The sequence below is a fragment of the Lagopus muta genome, chromosome Z (assembly GCF_023343835.1).
Source record: "Lagopus muta isolate bLagMut1 chromosome Z, bLagMut1 primary, whole genome shotgun sequence".
NCBI lineage: Eukaryota > Metazoa > Chordata > Aves > Galliformes > Phasianidae > Lagopus > Lagopus muta.
Genome location: NC_064472.1, coordinates 36,549,200 through 36,565,928, shown reverse-complemented (window position 1 = coordinate 36,565,928; position 16,729 = coordinate 36,549,200).

Here is a 16,729-nt window from a genome sequence, read left to right as displayed (position 1 = left end):
AAAAATGACTGATAAACTTATACTTTCAAAAACAGTTAAAACTGGTGACATTTAATGCTTGAATGCTGTTATCTGTATAATTGATTTTTTTGTTTTGTTATCTGTATGTTTTGTATTTCCAAAAGAAGGGGAGGCCCATTCCATGTTTCTCTCTGTGAGCAGAAGAAAGGAAGAGTTCTATGGCCCAGATCTTCAATGAGGAGACAGCATGATGAGGGCTAATGAATTGTTAGTGGCATGCAACTTCCAGCAGGTAGATACCAGAAGCAATTAGAGGAAGAGGGCAAAAATGCCCTGGAAGAGAGAGGAGGAATCTACAACTGATAGGTGTAGGTAAAAACAGCACACACAATTACAATGTTGAAAAAAAAAATCTTGAATTCAAAACTGTTGATACTGAGTAGCATCAGGAAAAACATTGCACTAGGTAAAAAATAAAATTTCCTGGCAGTAGCTTTATAACTCCATCGATATAGCAAACAGAATGTAGATTTAAAACTTTACTTAAAAAAAACCAAACCACCAAAACATTACTTTTCTTGGGAAGGTAATCAGTGTGTACTTCAAAAGCAACAGTCTTAATACACATACATTGCAGATAAGCACTGATAGGTGGATATTGAGCTAATATAAGCTGCCATCCTTCAGTTTAAATCAATAAAGAGCACTGAATACTGAACTCACTTAGTCATGTCAATGAGAGTCTATCTTACTGTCCAGCTGTATATGCCTGAGTGAATATAGTTAAATGTACCTACACTAATGAGGATTGTGCCAACATGGTCGAGTGAGGAGAATTCATTATAATCACATGTACTATGGTGCTCAGTGAAAACAACATTGAAGTATGCTGAAACATTTAAATTACATTTATACTTCTTACACTGAGCCCTTGAAGTTTCAGTACATTCAAGTCATTGCTAAAAAAATCTAAATCAAACAAGTTTTATCTTAAGTTCTTAGAAGGCGTCTAGGACAGAGTAAGTTATGTTTTCTTTTTATACAGTTTATTCTGAAGTAGGACCCTAGCATGTGCTACAACATTAAAGAGTCTTAGCAGGTTTACATCTCTTTTGAAAAAATGCTGACAGATATCATAAAATTGTTACTTTCATATGTAAATCTTAGCTTTTGTGCCTGGTTCCCATCAACAATACAGAAAATGAATTGCAGACTTTTCTTATTAAAATGTTTTAACAATAAAACCTGAGCAAAGCAACCCTGAAGTCTCTTTGATGTAATAGAAGATGAAATACAGTGATGATTTTGCTAATGGATGTGAAAGGGGGCCTTTTTTTTTCTTTCCCTTTTTCCAATAATTGAGTTTAATGTCAAATCGCAGATCAGTTCATTATCAATCAGTACTAGAGGCAACAACACCCACTTGAATTATTTTAAACTGAGGTGTAAATCTGAGATTGAGTTGAATGGTCATGTTTTTCAGATAGTCTTGGGCTGTAAATCAGACACTTCACTTAGAAACAGATTTATTTAAATGGTGTAACAAGCAGGCATTGATAAATAAACTTTTCTTTGTCAGGAAGAATAATTGCTGGCAACCTGAGTTTTAACACGACACAAGAGCTTGATCACACAACTAATTTATTTAATCAAGGAAAGTTCAGAAAGACAGAACTACTGAATTTTGAATAGATGAGCATCAGAAAAGATTACACAAGGATGCATAAAACTTGAGATATCTGCAGTGAAATGGCAGCAGCCCTCGTAAGGGTTTTGACAATAACATAATGCCACAATAATTTTGTGTGTTAGCCTAACATATACAAAATTTTTTTAACTTCTGGTGTACAAATGCTATTTGTCCCCATGCAGAGGGTTGGTAGATCAGTAAATTCTAGGAAAGGGAAAGCACCCTGACAAGAAAGATTGTCTTACAGCTCCATACAAAATGTATATATAAGACAGGACTGATGTTGTAAATGTTTAGTTGTGGTTCCTTCCAGAAAAATATAAGATACAAAGTTAGCTCAAGGGATTTTACTGCCTGTGACAAATTTAAATTATATCACTTGTCTGGAGCTACTTAAAATTTTGATGCTTCTGATATACTCTGTGACCATACAAAGTAGTTATACAGAGCAGGACAGGGAAGCAACAGGTCTAAGGGCAGTGTCATTGATTCCGGCTAAGTATTGTCTGAGATAGTCAGTCAAGACAAGAAATATACATAGTGATGGGAGGAAGAAAAAAAGCAAACAAACAAAAAGATCAAAAATCCACTCGTAAGATGTGAACACTGTAAGACAAGTGGAGTTTCTTTCTGCCCTTTGCTTTCCCACTGTAAATGAAGAAGGTAAAACAGGAAGACTGAAGATTAAGTTACTTTTTTAGAGCTATGAATTCTGCACGGGGCTTGTATACAGCCTTCACCCCTGATCTGTCTAGATGTTTAATCATCAGTTGACTTCTTTCATATCTACTGTTTCCCAAATATGGTAATGGCAGCTTTTCTCTGCAAAGGATCCAGTAAAGAAGAGGTGTAGTGAAATATGCTCTCTCCACTACCTTCGCATTGCCTTCACAAACTTTACCAAAGGACAGTGCTCATCTACAAACCAGAACTATTCACTGGAATTGTCCTGCATTTCCCTCAGTACATGAACACTTCTGTACTTCTCTTATTTTTCAATAAAGCCTTTTTTTTCTGATCTGTTGTAAAATGACATTTTGACAGTGTTATTATTCTCTTAACTTACTCTTTATTTAATGTCTGCTCACTCAAGATAGTTTGCATTAAGTAATTTTAACAGACAATTACACTACAAACTCATAGCATAATTCAAGTTTCTTTGTGGAGGGACACTCATGTTGAAAAATTGCTTCAAAATTCAAATTAGTTCCCCGCTAGTAGGGAACATGAGCTGGGATTAAGCCGTCAAGAGACAGGTTAGTTTTACTCTACTGATGATATGTTCTTGTGTTAGTAATTCTGGGTGGGATGGAAGCATAGGTTGGAGTAATCAAAGCTGTTATTCGTAAGGTCATGACTCAATGCATTCGTAGGGGTAGTACAAATACCTGATTCAAAATAAAGTGCACCTCATCGCACAATCGCTTAGAGAGCTAGATATTAGAGAAATAAAAGTTAAGCAATTAAAAACATGTTTGTTGACTTCAGCAAGTTTCAGTTCATTGTTCATCAGCTTCATTGCTCTATGTGCTCTACTTAATGTTTAATTTGGCTGAATTTAGGACCAGAACAACAAACAAATGTGCAGTGCAAAAAATGACTGCAGGCCAGAAGCCCTAATGTAATAGCTATCAATGGACTGTCTTAACATAAAAAGACAGAGAAAACTTCTACATCTTCAGTATTCTGATTACATTCGCTTTAGAATATGGTTCCAAAAATCTCAAAAAGTAAATAGAAGAGTAGATCTTAGCAGTTAAATTTTAGGTCTGAGCCTTTTCTGATACAGGTTTATTTATAAAGATACTCTTTATTGTTAGTGACAGGAGTGAGTAATAAAGACCTTTGTATTTAAATTGACCCCTTTACAAAACAGCTACGCTATAGAATCAGATTAAACATCCCTCTGGCACAATACCCTGTTTCTGATAGTCATCAGTGGTAGACACAGCAAAGAAACAAGCTCACTTGTAGCTAATCTTTGCCCTGATATAACCCACCTTTCGTTCATCAGATATTTGGACGTTCATCTCTAAATCATCAAGTTTGAAAGGCCTTGATCATGTATTTACTCCCTGAAGCTGCCAGCCTGCTTCATTTCTTATAACATACATGCTTTTCTTTCAACATTTCTGATGGTGAAAGTAAAACAGGAAATGAATTTTCATTTTAGTTCTAGAGCTTATAATATTTTCCTTATTTTTATTTACTGAAGTCACCAGTCAGTTGAGGTCTGCTATCAGAATCAATTGAAAATGAGATCAAAGGTAGGTTCTCAAACTTTCTGATGCTGAAAAAAAATCAGTTACCTACTTCTGTTTATAAACACATAGTCCAAATTTTCTGTACCTCTGAACGTCAAGTTGGTTCTATCAGAGACAACAAACCACAGGAGCATCAGAGTTATCCAAGATTTCCAGCCTGAATAGACAAAGGATCCTGTGTAAATTCCTAATCAATATTCATTCTGAGACTTACGATTTTAATTCATGGGTCAAGGAAACCTAAGACAGAATGTTTAGCAGATGTCTTCACAGATGAAACGAAACTATATCTTTGATTTCATTACTCTCTTTTGCTGTGCTTTTCTTCCAACAAATGAATGCCATAGCATTTGCCCTTATTGTTCTAACCTAGAAATATATATTTGAAAATACTAAGTTTAGTTAGTGGAACAGATTATTCTGTAAGGCTTTCTGTTAGTTTTACTGAAATATAATTAATGTAGTTCTATGAAGTCTAATGATACATAAGTATAATTTGGATTCAGTTTGGACTCAATATTGTTCTGGAATTATTCAGATATGTATGTACTTATATCAGTGTAATAATCCTTAAACGCTGCTGATAGCTCAGCTGAAGTGCCTCCACATCAATGTGTGCAGCATGGGAAGTAAGCAGGAGAAGTTGGAAGACATAGCACAATTGGAAAATTGTGACCTAAATGATGTCACAGAAATCACAGAATCATAAAATGCCCTGGGTTGAACAGGACCACAATGATCATCTAGTTTCAACCCCCTGCTATGTGCAGGGTCACATAGTTTGGCCAGCCACCAAACTAAGCTGCCTAGAGACATCCCGCCTGGCCTTGAATGCCTCCAGGAATGGGCATCCACAACCTTTCCCCTACAACTGGAATGCTGTCGGCAAGGGCTACAAGTGGTTGATAAGAGATAGGAAGAGAAGGAGGAGTGGATAAATTGCTCTTTATTTATAGAGTGGATAGATAGTGAACAGCTGCCTGTAAGAAACAGCCATGCCCAAGCTGAGAGTTTGTGAACCTAGACAGTGGGATTAAGTGTACCCTCAGTAAGTTTGTAGATGACAGACACTCTGTGTAGTTGATACAACAGAAAGAAAGGATGCCATTCAGAGGGACCTGGACAGGTTTGAAAATTGGACCCATGTTAACCTAATGAAATTCAGCAAGGCATAGTACAGTGTTGCATTTGGTTTGGGGCAGTCTTAGATGTGTGTACAGGCTGGGAGAAGAACTTGTGACCAGCCCTGCGATGAAAGATTTGGGTGTACTGGTGGATAGAAAGCTGCACGAGAGCCAACACTGTGCATTTACAGCATGAAGGGACAACAGTACCCTAGGCTGCATCAAAATAAAGTGGTCAGTAGGGAGAAGAAGGGGACTGTCTCACTACTCTGACCTTTTGAGACTCCATCTGGAGTACCGCATGCAGACCTGAAATCCCAATCACAAAACAAAACAAAACAAAATCAACACGGAATGGATGCCTACCTGTGTGACCTGGTGTAGGGAACCTGCTTTGGCATGGGGGTTGGACTCGATCTCTGGAGGTCCCTTCCAACCCCTACAATTCTGTGATTCTGTGATTCTGTGAAATGTTGGAGTGGGTCGAAAGGAGGTCACAAAAACAATCAGAGGATTGGAGCACCTCCAAAGAAAGGCTGAGGGAGTTGTTTTGATTATCTTGGAGAAGAGAAGGCTACAAGGCCTCACTGCAGCCTTCCAGTATTTAAAAGGAGAGAAATATTTTAACATGGCCAGATAATGATAGGACAAGGGAGAATGGTAAAATTAAAAGAGGGGATATTTAGATTAAATGTTAGGGAAAGTTCTCTCAGAGGATGGTGAGGTGCTGGAACATGTTGCCTAGAGCCATATCTTGGGAAGCAGTTCCTCAATATATGTAGTGGCTGTTCAGGAGGGCAGACAGTTTCGTAAAGAGCTGAGCTTGACCTTGTCCTTCCAATTTCCAAGCTTCTATAGCTGAGTGCAACATCACTATGGAATATCTCTTTGGTGACATCTCCTCCACACCTCTTGCCTGCACCCAGACTATTGGATTTGGCAGGTTGAGGGAAGGGTTGAAGAGGGTATGGATGTTGCAGAGCACTGCTCAGATAAAAACATTGGTATGATATCCACCCTATTCTAGCTACAAGAACATAGCACAGCACTGTAGGAGCTGCTATGGGGAAAATGAACTCCATCACAGCCAAATTCAGAACAACATTTTCCTCCTGGAAGCTGTGTTAAAGCACATAGATGGGAGGGATTTGATATGGGATAACCAGCTTCATCAATGACAGATCCTGCCTTACCAAATTTGATGCTTTTTATGAAGCATAACTGTGATTGTGGAAATGGGAAAATACACTGATGTAATCTATCCAGACTTCAGTGAGGCCTTTCCCCATAATGTCCTTCTCTCCAAATTGGAAATATATGAATTTGGTGGGTGGACTGTTTGATGGACAAGGAAATGGTTGCAAGATAGTATCCAGAGCGTGGTCAATGACTTACTATCCAGATGGAGATCAGTGAAAAGTGGTGTCTCTCAGTGGTCAGTACTGGGGCCAGTGATTTTTTAACATCTTCATCAATGACAATTGGCAGTGCAACCTAAAGCAAGCAGGATGACAGCAACCTATGTGGTACAGCTGACATGCCTAAAGTACAGGATGCCATTCAGAGAGACCTAAAAAAAAAAAAAAAAAAAAAAGAGATACCTTTGTTTCATAATTTTTTGGAGTTGTATGAAATATGTCTCAGGTGAGTAACTGGCAGTCATGATGAAGGACTCGCCCTGTACCAAGCTGCTGCTTTTGTCAAAATTGTGTCCTGTCAAATTCCTTCAAAACTGACAGTCCTGGACTCATTCATTACAGGCAATGGACCTTACAAATTTTTGTCCAAAGGATTTTTAGTCTTAAAACTGAACTGTGACGATATACTTCCCAAGAGTGATAAGAAGATGTGTCGTAGTAAAATATGTAAAAGACACGTGTAGGCAGGAATTCTTTTACACAGGAAATTAATAAGATGGGTCTTAAATGACCATCATGCATGGCTCAGAATGGCTGCTATGTTTGGAAACCTAGGCAGAATGAGTGTTCAAATATGAGGCTATAGTCTGATGCTACCTAAACAAAAACTGTGCTTTACACCCTCTGCCATTTTGTCCTCTTTGTCACCCAAACCCTCACCTCCCCCAAGAAGTACCCTTTGTGGTGAGCTAACATAGCTCACAAAGCAGAAGAACTGCTATAGTTTTATCTTAATTTGCAAGACGAGAGTAGAGTTTATATCATGAGAAAAAAAAAAGGGAGGGGGGAGGAACTGCAACAGAGAACATTTAAATTTAAATAAACATTTAAATCTAATCCACATCATTCAAATTCAAACAGAAGAAAGAGAATGCAGTGTAAAGACATAGGGAATTCCCATGTATAAGACATGGGAATTAAAGTACTTGTCATGTACTTCATCTGACTTTTGGGTTTTCTAATTCATTTTCCCAAGCCACTATAATTTTATATAGTTTCAATTTTCAAACTTCCAATTTGACTAAACAAAAGTCTCTGGAGGTTGTTTCTAGTGGTAGATTTGTAATATGAAAGATTTTAAGTAGAGCTATTGGTCCTATGCTTGGGATGCACAAGAAAGGAAATGTGAAAAAATTGAGAACGTGAGCAAGTGTTGAGAAGATCTTGGCATGAAAAGAGATCTGCAAGTTTCCTAGTAGGGTAGAAAAAGATAAAGGACATGAAAAAAGAAGCCACGAGTGAAGAAATAGCACTGTGCAGTAAAAGCTGAAAAGGGAACATCATTGAGTTATGGAAGCCACAAATATTAATAAGGCACTGTTTGTTGCAACACAAGTCAGCCGGAGTTCAAACACTAAGTGCCTTGATATCAGTTGTCCTCTTTTGAAATGCACTTTAAAAATTCACGTTCTGAACTATCATCTACTGATTCAAATTGATTATATTCATCAGTGCTTAGAGTCAAAACTATCAGTGTAACACTAGTACTCAGCTATTTAACAGCTATTTGGTGGCTGACAATATTTAAATAATGTACTCTTCCTATTTATTCAAATATGTGCTTTCCACAAAATGATTAACTATTTCAGGTAACTAGTTCATCACTTCATCTCCACAGATGTTCCCTTATAGCCTGGAAGAGAGAGGGAGACATATAATAGATGCTCATCTTTGACACTTCTTTCAGTGATACTAACAGGGGACTCCTCAGGTAGTCAGGTGAGAATCCAAGACTCTGATCCACTCTTGGGTTATAAAGCTTAAGAAAATTGACTTTGTGTAGTTGATCCTGGCATTACCTTTTAATGGTACCCAGTGACTGGTTTCCTTTCGCAAAAAAAAAAAAAAAAAAAAAAAAAAATATATATATATATATATATATATATATATATATATATATATATATATATATATATATATATATCTTGGACTCAGTCATATACTAGGCATATTTTGTACATTATTTCCTTTTTAGGTTCATTAGTTATTTTCTCAAAATTTTGGGAAAATAATTTTTGCTATTCTAAAACTGTTTGGATGAATATCTAGCCATTTTGAAACAATTTGTGTATCTACAATTCTGTTTTGGGATAATAAAAAAAGTATCTTCTTCCACATTTCATAAACGCAAGTATTTCAGATTATAACTGTGGTCTAAGCTGTTCTCTCAGAAGAAAATAATACCATGAGGAGTTCTCTGAAGGTAAAGCATTACTAAAATCTCTTCAGAGAATCACTTTTTAATCACATTGCTTTGTGATCTATTCATCTTACTCTGCCTCAGAACAACAGTTTCCACATACAGATAGGAGGAGAAAATTAGTATATCTCCTTCCAATTTTATTCCAGCTGAGTTGGTTTTTTTTTTAACATTTATTAGAAATTGCATGATGTGGACACTGCTAATCAGCCCTATGTGTAACTATTTCTCATTCTCTTCGTATATTTTGTCATGATATGTTTTTAATAACTGTGCATTAACTCTCATTTTTGAAAAACTGTAAAGAGATCACAAAAATAATATGCTTTTTTGATGTTTGATACAACTCAGGAAAGTATCTCTGAGAGCAGACAGAACGGTTGGAGTTGCTACTCTGGCACAGTCACAATTTCTTCAGCACGTTTTAAAACAGTTAGAACTCATCCACCTAAAGAAACTTTATCAGATTATCTACAAATTGACTGCAATTAAAAAAAGAGAGAGAGAGAGAAAGAGATAATGAGACAGACAGGAAAAAAAATAGTGTGGTGGGCAAAAAAATAAGCTTGTACATCCAATTTTTGAGGATACATTAGAATTAAAAGATTTTGTCTTTGCTCTTTCCATAAGGAAATACGTCAAAAAGATGGAATGAGTTCCACATCCAATAACTTCCAATAACTTTTTATAATATTAATGGCAACCCAATAAACAGAGGGAAATATTTTTCAAAGTACTGTACAAGGATTGCACTACAAAAATCCCATTAGAATTCCTGAATCTGGGATTAGTGTATATATACTAAAAACTGGCACGATTCCAAGTTATTTGTGTTAACTAATTAATGTAATGATGTTGAAATCAGTAACATTTACTTGATCAACACATAAATAACACAGGTAGGCTGCTGGAAAATCCAAATAAAGATTTCCAAATATTATAAATATACAGTTTCTTAGGAGGTCTGCTAGCAACACATTCTCCATTTCACATCTTCATACCATGGAAAAAACAATTTATGCCATTGTCTTTGCCCTGAATATGCACCCAGAGGTACTATGTATCAGATATTGAAATGTCAATTTTTGTAACAATCATCTCCCATTACCTTAGAAAAAAAAGAAAAAAAGGCAAACAAAATCCAGAATATTCTGAGGTCCTTATGCAGCTGAAACATAAACAAGACAAAGTAGGATCTTTACAGTTTGTATCTACACCTGTAATTTAGGCATAGATTGGGACACCTGAAATCTTTCATTTATTGCAGCAGAAAACCATACAAGTCCATTGACTTGTCCGCACATGTTGGCATGTCCACACTCCCAACCTATGAGCACCATCGTAATTTATAGAAGGCTTCAGACTTCTGACTTATCCTTTATGAACTCTGTTTCCCACTTGAATATTTAATTTGGTTCCTTTAATTTTATATAATGTGAAATTGGCCTGGATGATCCTGTAGGTCTTTTTCAACCTTGGTGATTCTATGATTCTATGATTGGAAGTACTATATAAATTTATTAATCTTTCTTACCTTCTGCATACACAATATATTTTCAGAGACAAGAACTATGTTTGCTTGGAGTTGCACCTCAGCTTTTCTTTAGATGAAGAAATATGTTTATTATTGTGACAAAGATTCTTTATTGCTAAATGTCACAATTGCCCTGACAGTAATGCTCCCTTAAATTATGGAAAAGAATTTGCTTGTGTTGAAATGTAGAAAGGATGAAACAGCTGAGAGGAACTAGACACAACAGCCCAGTAATACTGGAATAGCATTCTTAGCTATTTCTTTGCTTTTATCAGTCAGTTTCTATTACAGAAATGCCATTAAAATAAATGTCCTCTTCTCTATGTTTTTTGGGCACCAAATAAAATGATACTTCTCATACAAAAAGCCATGAACTCTCAGACTTTGAGCTGTATTTCCATCTCAAATTGTACCTTTTGTGCACAAAAATCATGACTGAAAAGTTGTGAAGATAGTTTTCTAAAATAGAGCATGGATTTCGCTTATGTAGCTCCTTTTACTATAATTCACTCACATCCCTTTACACATGGCATTCTTGGAATCACAAGGTATGCGGTAGAAAACTTAGCTCTTTTCACAATAGCACATATCTGATTTGCCAAAATGACATGATAGTCTTGCATTAGTAAGATGAAAGGCTTTCATCTTGCTCAGAGACACACATACTATAGTCATTTCAATAGATGAATTGTCAAACTGCTTGAGAGTATCAGTTTTGACATACAGTCAAGTAATTGCCTTGGGAGGCTCTAATACAGTGAGTCTGAGATACAGGAAGATGCAGAATTGACTAATGCAGATGCTGCATTTTAGATCTATTAGATGCGGAGATGAGGGAAGCCATAGTAGTTTCTGTGAGAAATAAAATAAGACTGTAGCTATTTAAAAACTAAAACCCCTTCACATTTAATCAGAGACCTTGCTCAAACTCATCTTCATGAGATTGGTCCCAGTGGTAAATATTTAATCAGTAACTATGGTTATGTCAGCCTCCATTCCTGCGTAGTCCTTTGACCAAGCGAATACAGTTCTGTTACATATGACTTGGACTAACCTATTACACTTCCATAAAATGAGTTTCAGATAGCATAAATTTTAAATTTAAATTATCCTAAAATATTACATTACTATAGTTTTTCTGAAATAAAGCTTTAAAGTTGAGCATTTAAAATATAAAGTCTTATCTCCAAGATATAAAAGTATTGAAGATACAAAAGTGTGAAATGTACCAAATGTTTACATTAAAATTTGGACTGATGCACTGAGTTAAAATAAGAAGAATTCACCTCATATATATATGCAGGTACAGATGATAGTTGTATTGATAACTGTGATACAGCCTTCTTATCTATTTAGAATCTGTGTCTTTAGGTTGCCTTAATTTCTCCAATTTGGAGGCCTCATGCTGTACAGCATGGAAGAAATCAATACAGTTTTGTAAACTGCCTGATTAACTTTTGTTGACCTATGATAGAAATGTCAGGATTTTTTTTTTCTTTTCCTTTTTTCCCTTTATAATCAACAGTCCTTAGAGAATGAGCATAGCAAATTCTAAGATGCCAGTACAAAAGATCATTTGTTTCAAACTTCTCAGATCAAAAGAGCACTGAGCTGTTTAAATGCTATGGAAAAGGTTAATGACCTTTTGGTAACCTCTGACATGGTAGTAAAGGAAAAATAAAATATAAAGAAAACATATATTTTTTAAAAATTCTAAGTAAACTGGAATATTAACTCTAAGTACTAGTCATTGAGTCATCCTTTTGTTAGTATTTTGCTTGGAGTTTGCTTCTTATTAAGAAAAATAGGTAGATAAAATATAATATTTACAATGTCACATCCTTATAATTTAGGACTTTGTACTGGCAAAGCTGTATATTCATCTTCATTTAAGATATGAAGAACTTTTAAAATGTTTTTAAAATAGTTCTAGTCATGATCACAGCTGAGTTATAGTAGTTTTATTATATTTTTCAGCTGACCGTAATTATAACTCACATGAAAACCAACTCTGAGTAGTCTATTCTGAATATTAATCATCAAAAAGAATGCAAGTTTATTATTGATATTTTTGCAAACAAACGGTGTGTTTGTTTTTTTGTGGTTGTTATGTTTTGTCTTTTTTAAAAAAATAATCTTGTAAAGATTTTCAGACTAGAAGTAGATAACTTTGTAAGATGAATTAAAGTCATCTACCTTCCCATTAGAGAAGATCTGACATCTGCAAAATGTGATTTTATTAAAGTTTATTATCTAAGTTTGCAACAGCTCTTACAGTCAAGCAGCACTAGAATGACCATCTTTTTTTTCATCATTAATTACCATTCAAGAGTATAAACAATTTTTTTTTGTAAGGAAGAGATCTGAATATTTCTGTTTTTATTAGTTTTACTCTACTGAACTTTGTCTCATTTACAGACAGCCCACTATAATCATTAATATAAACCAATATTTAGAAAGATTTCAAAATAATATTCTAAATATAACTACTGCAGAACAAATTAATAATAAACTTTTCTGCCCTTGATAATACTGCTAAAATAATTTTCAACTAGTCATGCTAAGGTTATCACAAATCTTCTTCAGCTGAGCTGAAACTTCTTGAACTGCACAATTATAGGATTGAAATTTTCAGAAAGTACTATCTGAGGGGAAGGGCTATTCCTCAAACTGTGCTCATTTATAACCCAAATCATGCAAAGCTATGATGTCATATGAAGTAACCAGGATTTTATTGAATTAACTGTATGCCATTTATATAATCTTCATGCTGACAATACTATTATTATCCCATTAGTTTGAAGCATAAAGTAGCAATACACAGCTACATCTCCAAAAAATTGTACAGAAATCTTTTTTAGCCTCACAAGTTTCTGCTCACTGTAATCATTTTAAGCGTGTCTCGCTGAACAATACTGTAATCCAACAAGTCAACGCATTACAATGCTTTCTTGTTTATTTTCAGAACAGCGAAAGGTAATCATTTCTACAACTTCTCCCTCATGGGTTCATAAGTGACACTCAGAATTTGTATATTGCTATCACAACTGCCAAAGTCTTAGGATAGTGAATACCTGCAAAATATTCAAGTTCCCTTTTATCTCATAATTATTATCTGATAATGTAATCTCAAATCTCTAAAAGTCAACTCCTTGGAAAAAAAAAAACACATGTTTTGTCTGAGAGGCATACCCTATGTTAGTTGACATTGTACTAGAAAGTAGTTTTAACTCTGATGACACTGCTACACAATGGAATGAGAATATTTTTCAATCATGTTGTAGAAAGATGGTCTCTAGACACACAGAGAAACACAGGGAGCCAAAGGCAGGAGAAAGATTGCCAATAATGCCCTGCCCTGTTTTCTCCCAAGCCAAAAACAGAATCCACCAGCCTCTGTCTATCATGAGCAAGCAGAAACACCTTGCCCAGTCACCTGTGAGGTGAGGGGACTTACTGTCTCTGGGTAGAGAACACATGATAGGATGTAGGGGAAAGAATCCTCTTGAGATTGTATGAAGTTTTTAATGAGATCTTCAGAGGAACTAAAAGCAGGGAAAGGGATGGGTCAAAGTAGTCTGGGAAGGAACAAGCACAGGAAGTGATGGCCTCTAAAATGAATATGTCGTTTCATTTATCTGATTTGCCCTTCTGATCCCAAACCTGTACAAAATACTCCAGATGGAGCCTCACAAAAGTAGAGTAATAGGGAACAATCCTGGTCCTGGTCCTTGCTGGCCACCTTTCTTTTGATGCTGCCGAGGATACAGTTGGCCTTCTAGGATGCAAGTGCATGCTGCTGACTTATATTAAGTCTTTCATCTGTCAGGACCTCCAAGTAGTTCCTGGCTGGATTTCTCCCAATGAGTTTTTCTCTCAGCCTGTATACATGCCCCAAAACCAAGTGTAGTGTCTTGCATTTGGCCTTGTTGAACCTTGTTTATTTGTGACAAGTGGCAACTGTCAGGGATCCATACTGGGATTGATACTCTGTGTAATATAGGGAAGGGATTTCATTCAGGGGAACATGGATGGGTTTAAAAAGTGGATCCACATAAAATTCAAGATGTTCAACAAGGCCCAAGTGCACTTGGATTATAATAATTATAAGAAAATCAGGGAGTGTAATGATAGAGCAAAGAGTATTGGTTTAAAACTAACATAGTACAGATTTATATTAGGTATAAAGAAGAAATTCTATATCATGACAGTAGTGAGGAAACCTGAAACGATGTTACCTGAAAAGTTGTGGATGCTCAGTCACTAGGATTGTTCAAAATTAGGCAGGTCTTTGGGAAAACTGACCTCGTGAGAAATGTCCAGTTTCTGGCAGTGGTGTTGGACTAGATGATCTTTAAAGGTACAGTCCAATCCAAATCATCCAATTATTTTATAATTATTGTACTATAGTGTTACCATGCATACAAGATAAATATGATATCTCTGTATACTAGTATCAGAGATGATTAAAGCCATACGTCAGAGTGCTCTATGGATCATGAACATCACTAGAAGAATTAAGCTGGTTCTCACACTCACTCTTTTCTACAAATTTGTCTTTCTGAATGACTGGTTTAAAGTGTAACACTTTTATAGAAACAACATGCTTCTATTCCTTCTTTATGATTTCTCTTTCTTAAAGCCTTCCTCTTACAATACTACAGCTTCTCAAAATTTGGCTACTGAGCTATTACAATCAGATACTTTCTACTGTGTCATACTAGTATTCTGAGATTGTTTTATAGGCTTTGAGAGCTTCGTATGTAGTGGATGTTTAATATAAAGTTCAGTGAGATACAAAACTCACTTTGCTTGAGTGGAAGTTCGTATACTCCTTGAAGGATCATAAGAAGGATATTTTAAATAATCTTTGTGAATATATACAATTTGTTTCATAGTAAGAAATAATGTTTACTAACAATAAAAAGTGGTAAATAAGAACAAAACTAGCTCATAGAGAGAGCTCAAAGAAATTCAGATGCAGTGAAAGCAGTACAGAAAGAAAATCTCAAACCAGAAAAAGTTTGACTTAAGGTTTTGCTGCATTTTAATGCTTTATCTGTATGTATCTGGCTTTGTATCTGGCAAACTGCACGAGAACTTCAAAAACTTCGTATTGGAGTAAGTTAAAATCTTTCCAAGGTCATATTTCAAGGGAAAAGGGAGTGTCAAAAATAAGGAATGTTGCTTATGCCTTAGACTAAATCACATTCTAATTTATCTTGATTAAAGCAGTACAAACTTAGCATATAAAAAACCTTCTGCAGTCATACATGGTTTGTTCTGTGCTTGGTATATTATAGTTCAATAACATTAAAGAAAAAAATAAAGAAAAATACATGTTTTATTATGTTAATAAGTAAAAGAGATCATTAAATTGTCTAAGTAGAAAGAAACCAAAAATCAACAAAACAAACACAACTTTCCACCTTGAGTAAAACTTTCAGAAATTATAACTGTAATTTTGACAGATTACTAGTGGAGCAATTATTTCATTTGTAACTTTCTCAGTATCAATTATATCCTGAACAATTGAAAAGTGCCACATATTGGATGGTCATACTCAGCTGCCATATTGCAAAATGAAGACAGTCTTGATCAGCTCATTCATGTGAACTGGTGAATTGCAATTAAGAAGCTTTGTATGGAGCTGAATATTAGCTTCAGTGAGTTGGAAATGATGGTGGCAATGTTGGAATATCAGAGTCTCCAACAGGTGGGTCACATGAATGCTTACAAAGGAACAGAAAGAAACTATGTAAGCAATTTTGTTGAGGACCAGTGCAGTTTTATCAGCACAGCTCGTAGATTCTTGCTCAATAATAGTGAAAATATACATCTAATGAGGGTTACTATATTGAAAAATAGTGTTTTGTGAATAAGTGTTATGGTGCTCTTACATCTGTTGCTGTTTGCACGGAAATAAATAGGAGGCATTACTTTCAGAATGACTTACATATATTTCTATATAAAAGGAGAATTTATTAACTAGCTTAGATTTAGACAAATAATTTTTGTGTGCTTAAATGTAATGCAAATAAGACCCTCTGTGGTAATGTGAAATTTGGAATGTAAGCTATTTTTCAAAAGATATAAATGTTTTTGTTTGCTTAATGCTATGAAGTCAGACACTAGAATATCCTGGATATTCCCTGTTTCCTCCTTCCTTCCTTTCTTCCTTTACTGTTTACTTCCTTTCTCCCTTTTTCACAAGACACCTAAATCTTTTCTCTTATTATATCAAAGGTACTGAATGCCTTACCCTAACATTTATCATTAAAGATAGGCCTTCACACAGAAGGCATCCTGAAATATTTATGAAAACAAGGAAGAAAAATATTCCCGTCTTCCAGTCACTTCCCTCCTTTTGCCTTTAGTAAGAAATAAACGTAGGACATTGTCTCAGTGAAAACTCCTGATTGTAGTCTTACATATAAAGTATCCAGCGGTTTGTCAAAGGGTTTGCATTACTTTTAAATGAGTAGGTTCTGCCTTTGTCTTAGAAGGGCTGTAAGAGAAATGGAGATTCACTTAGTGG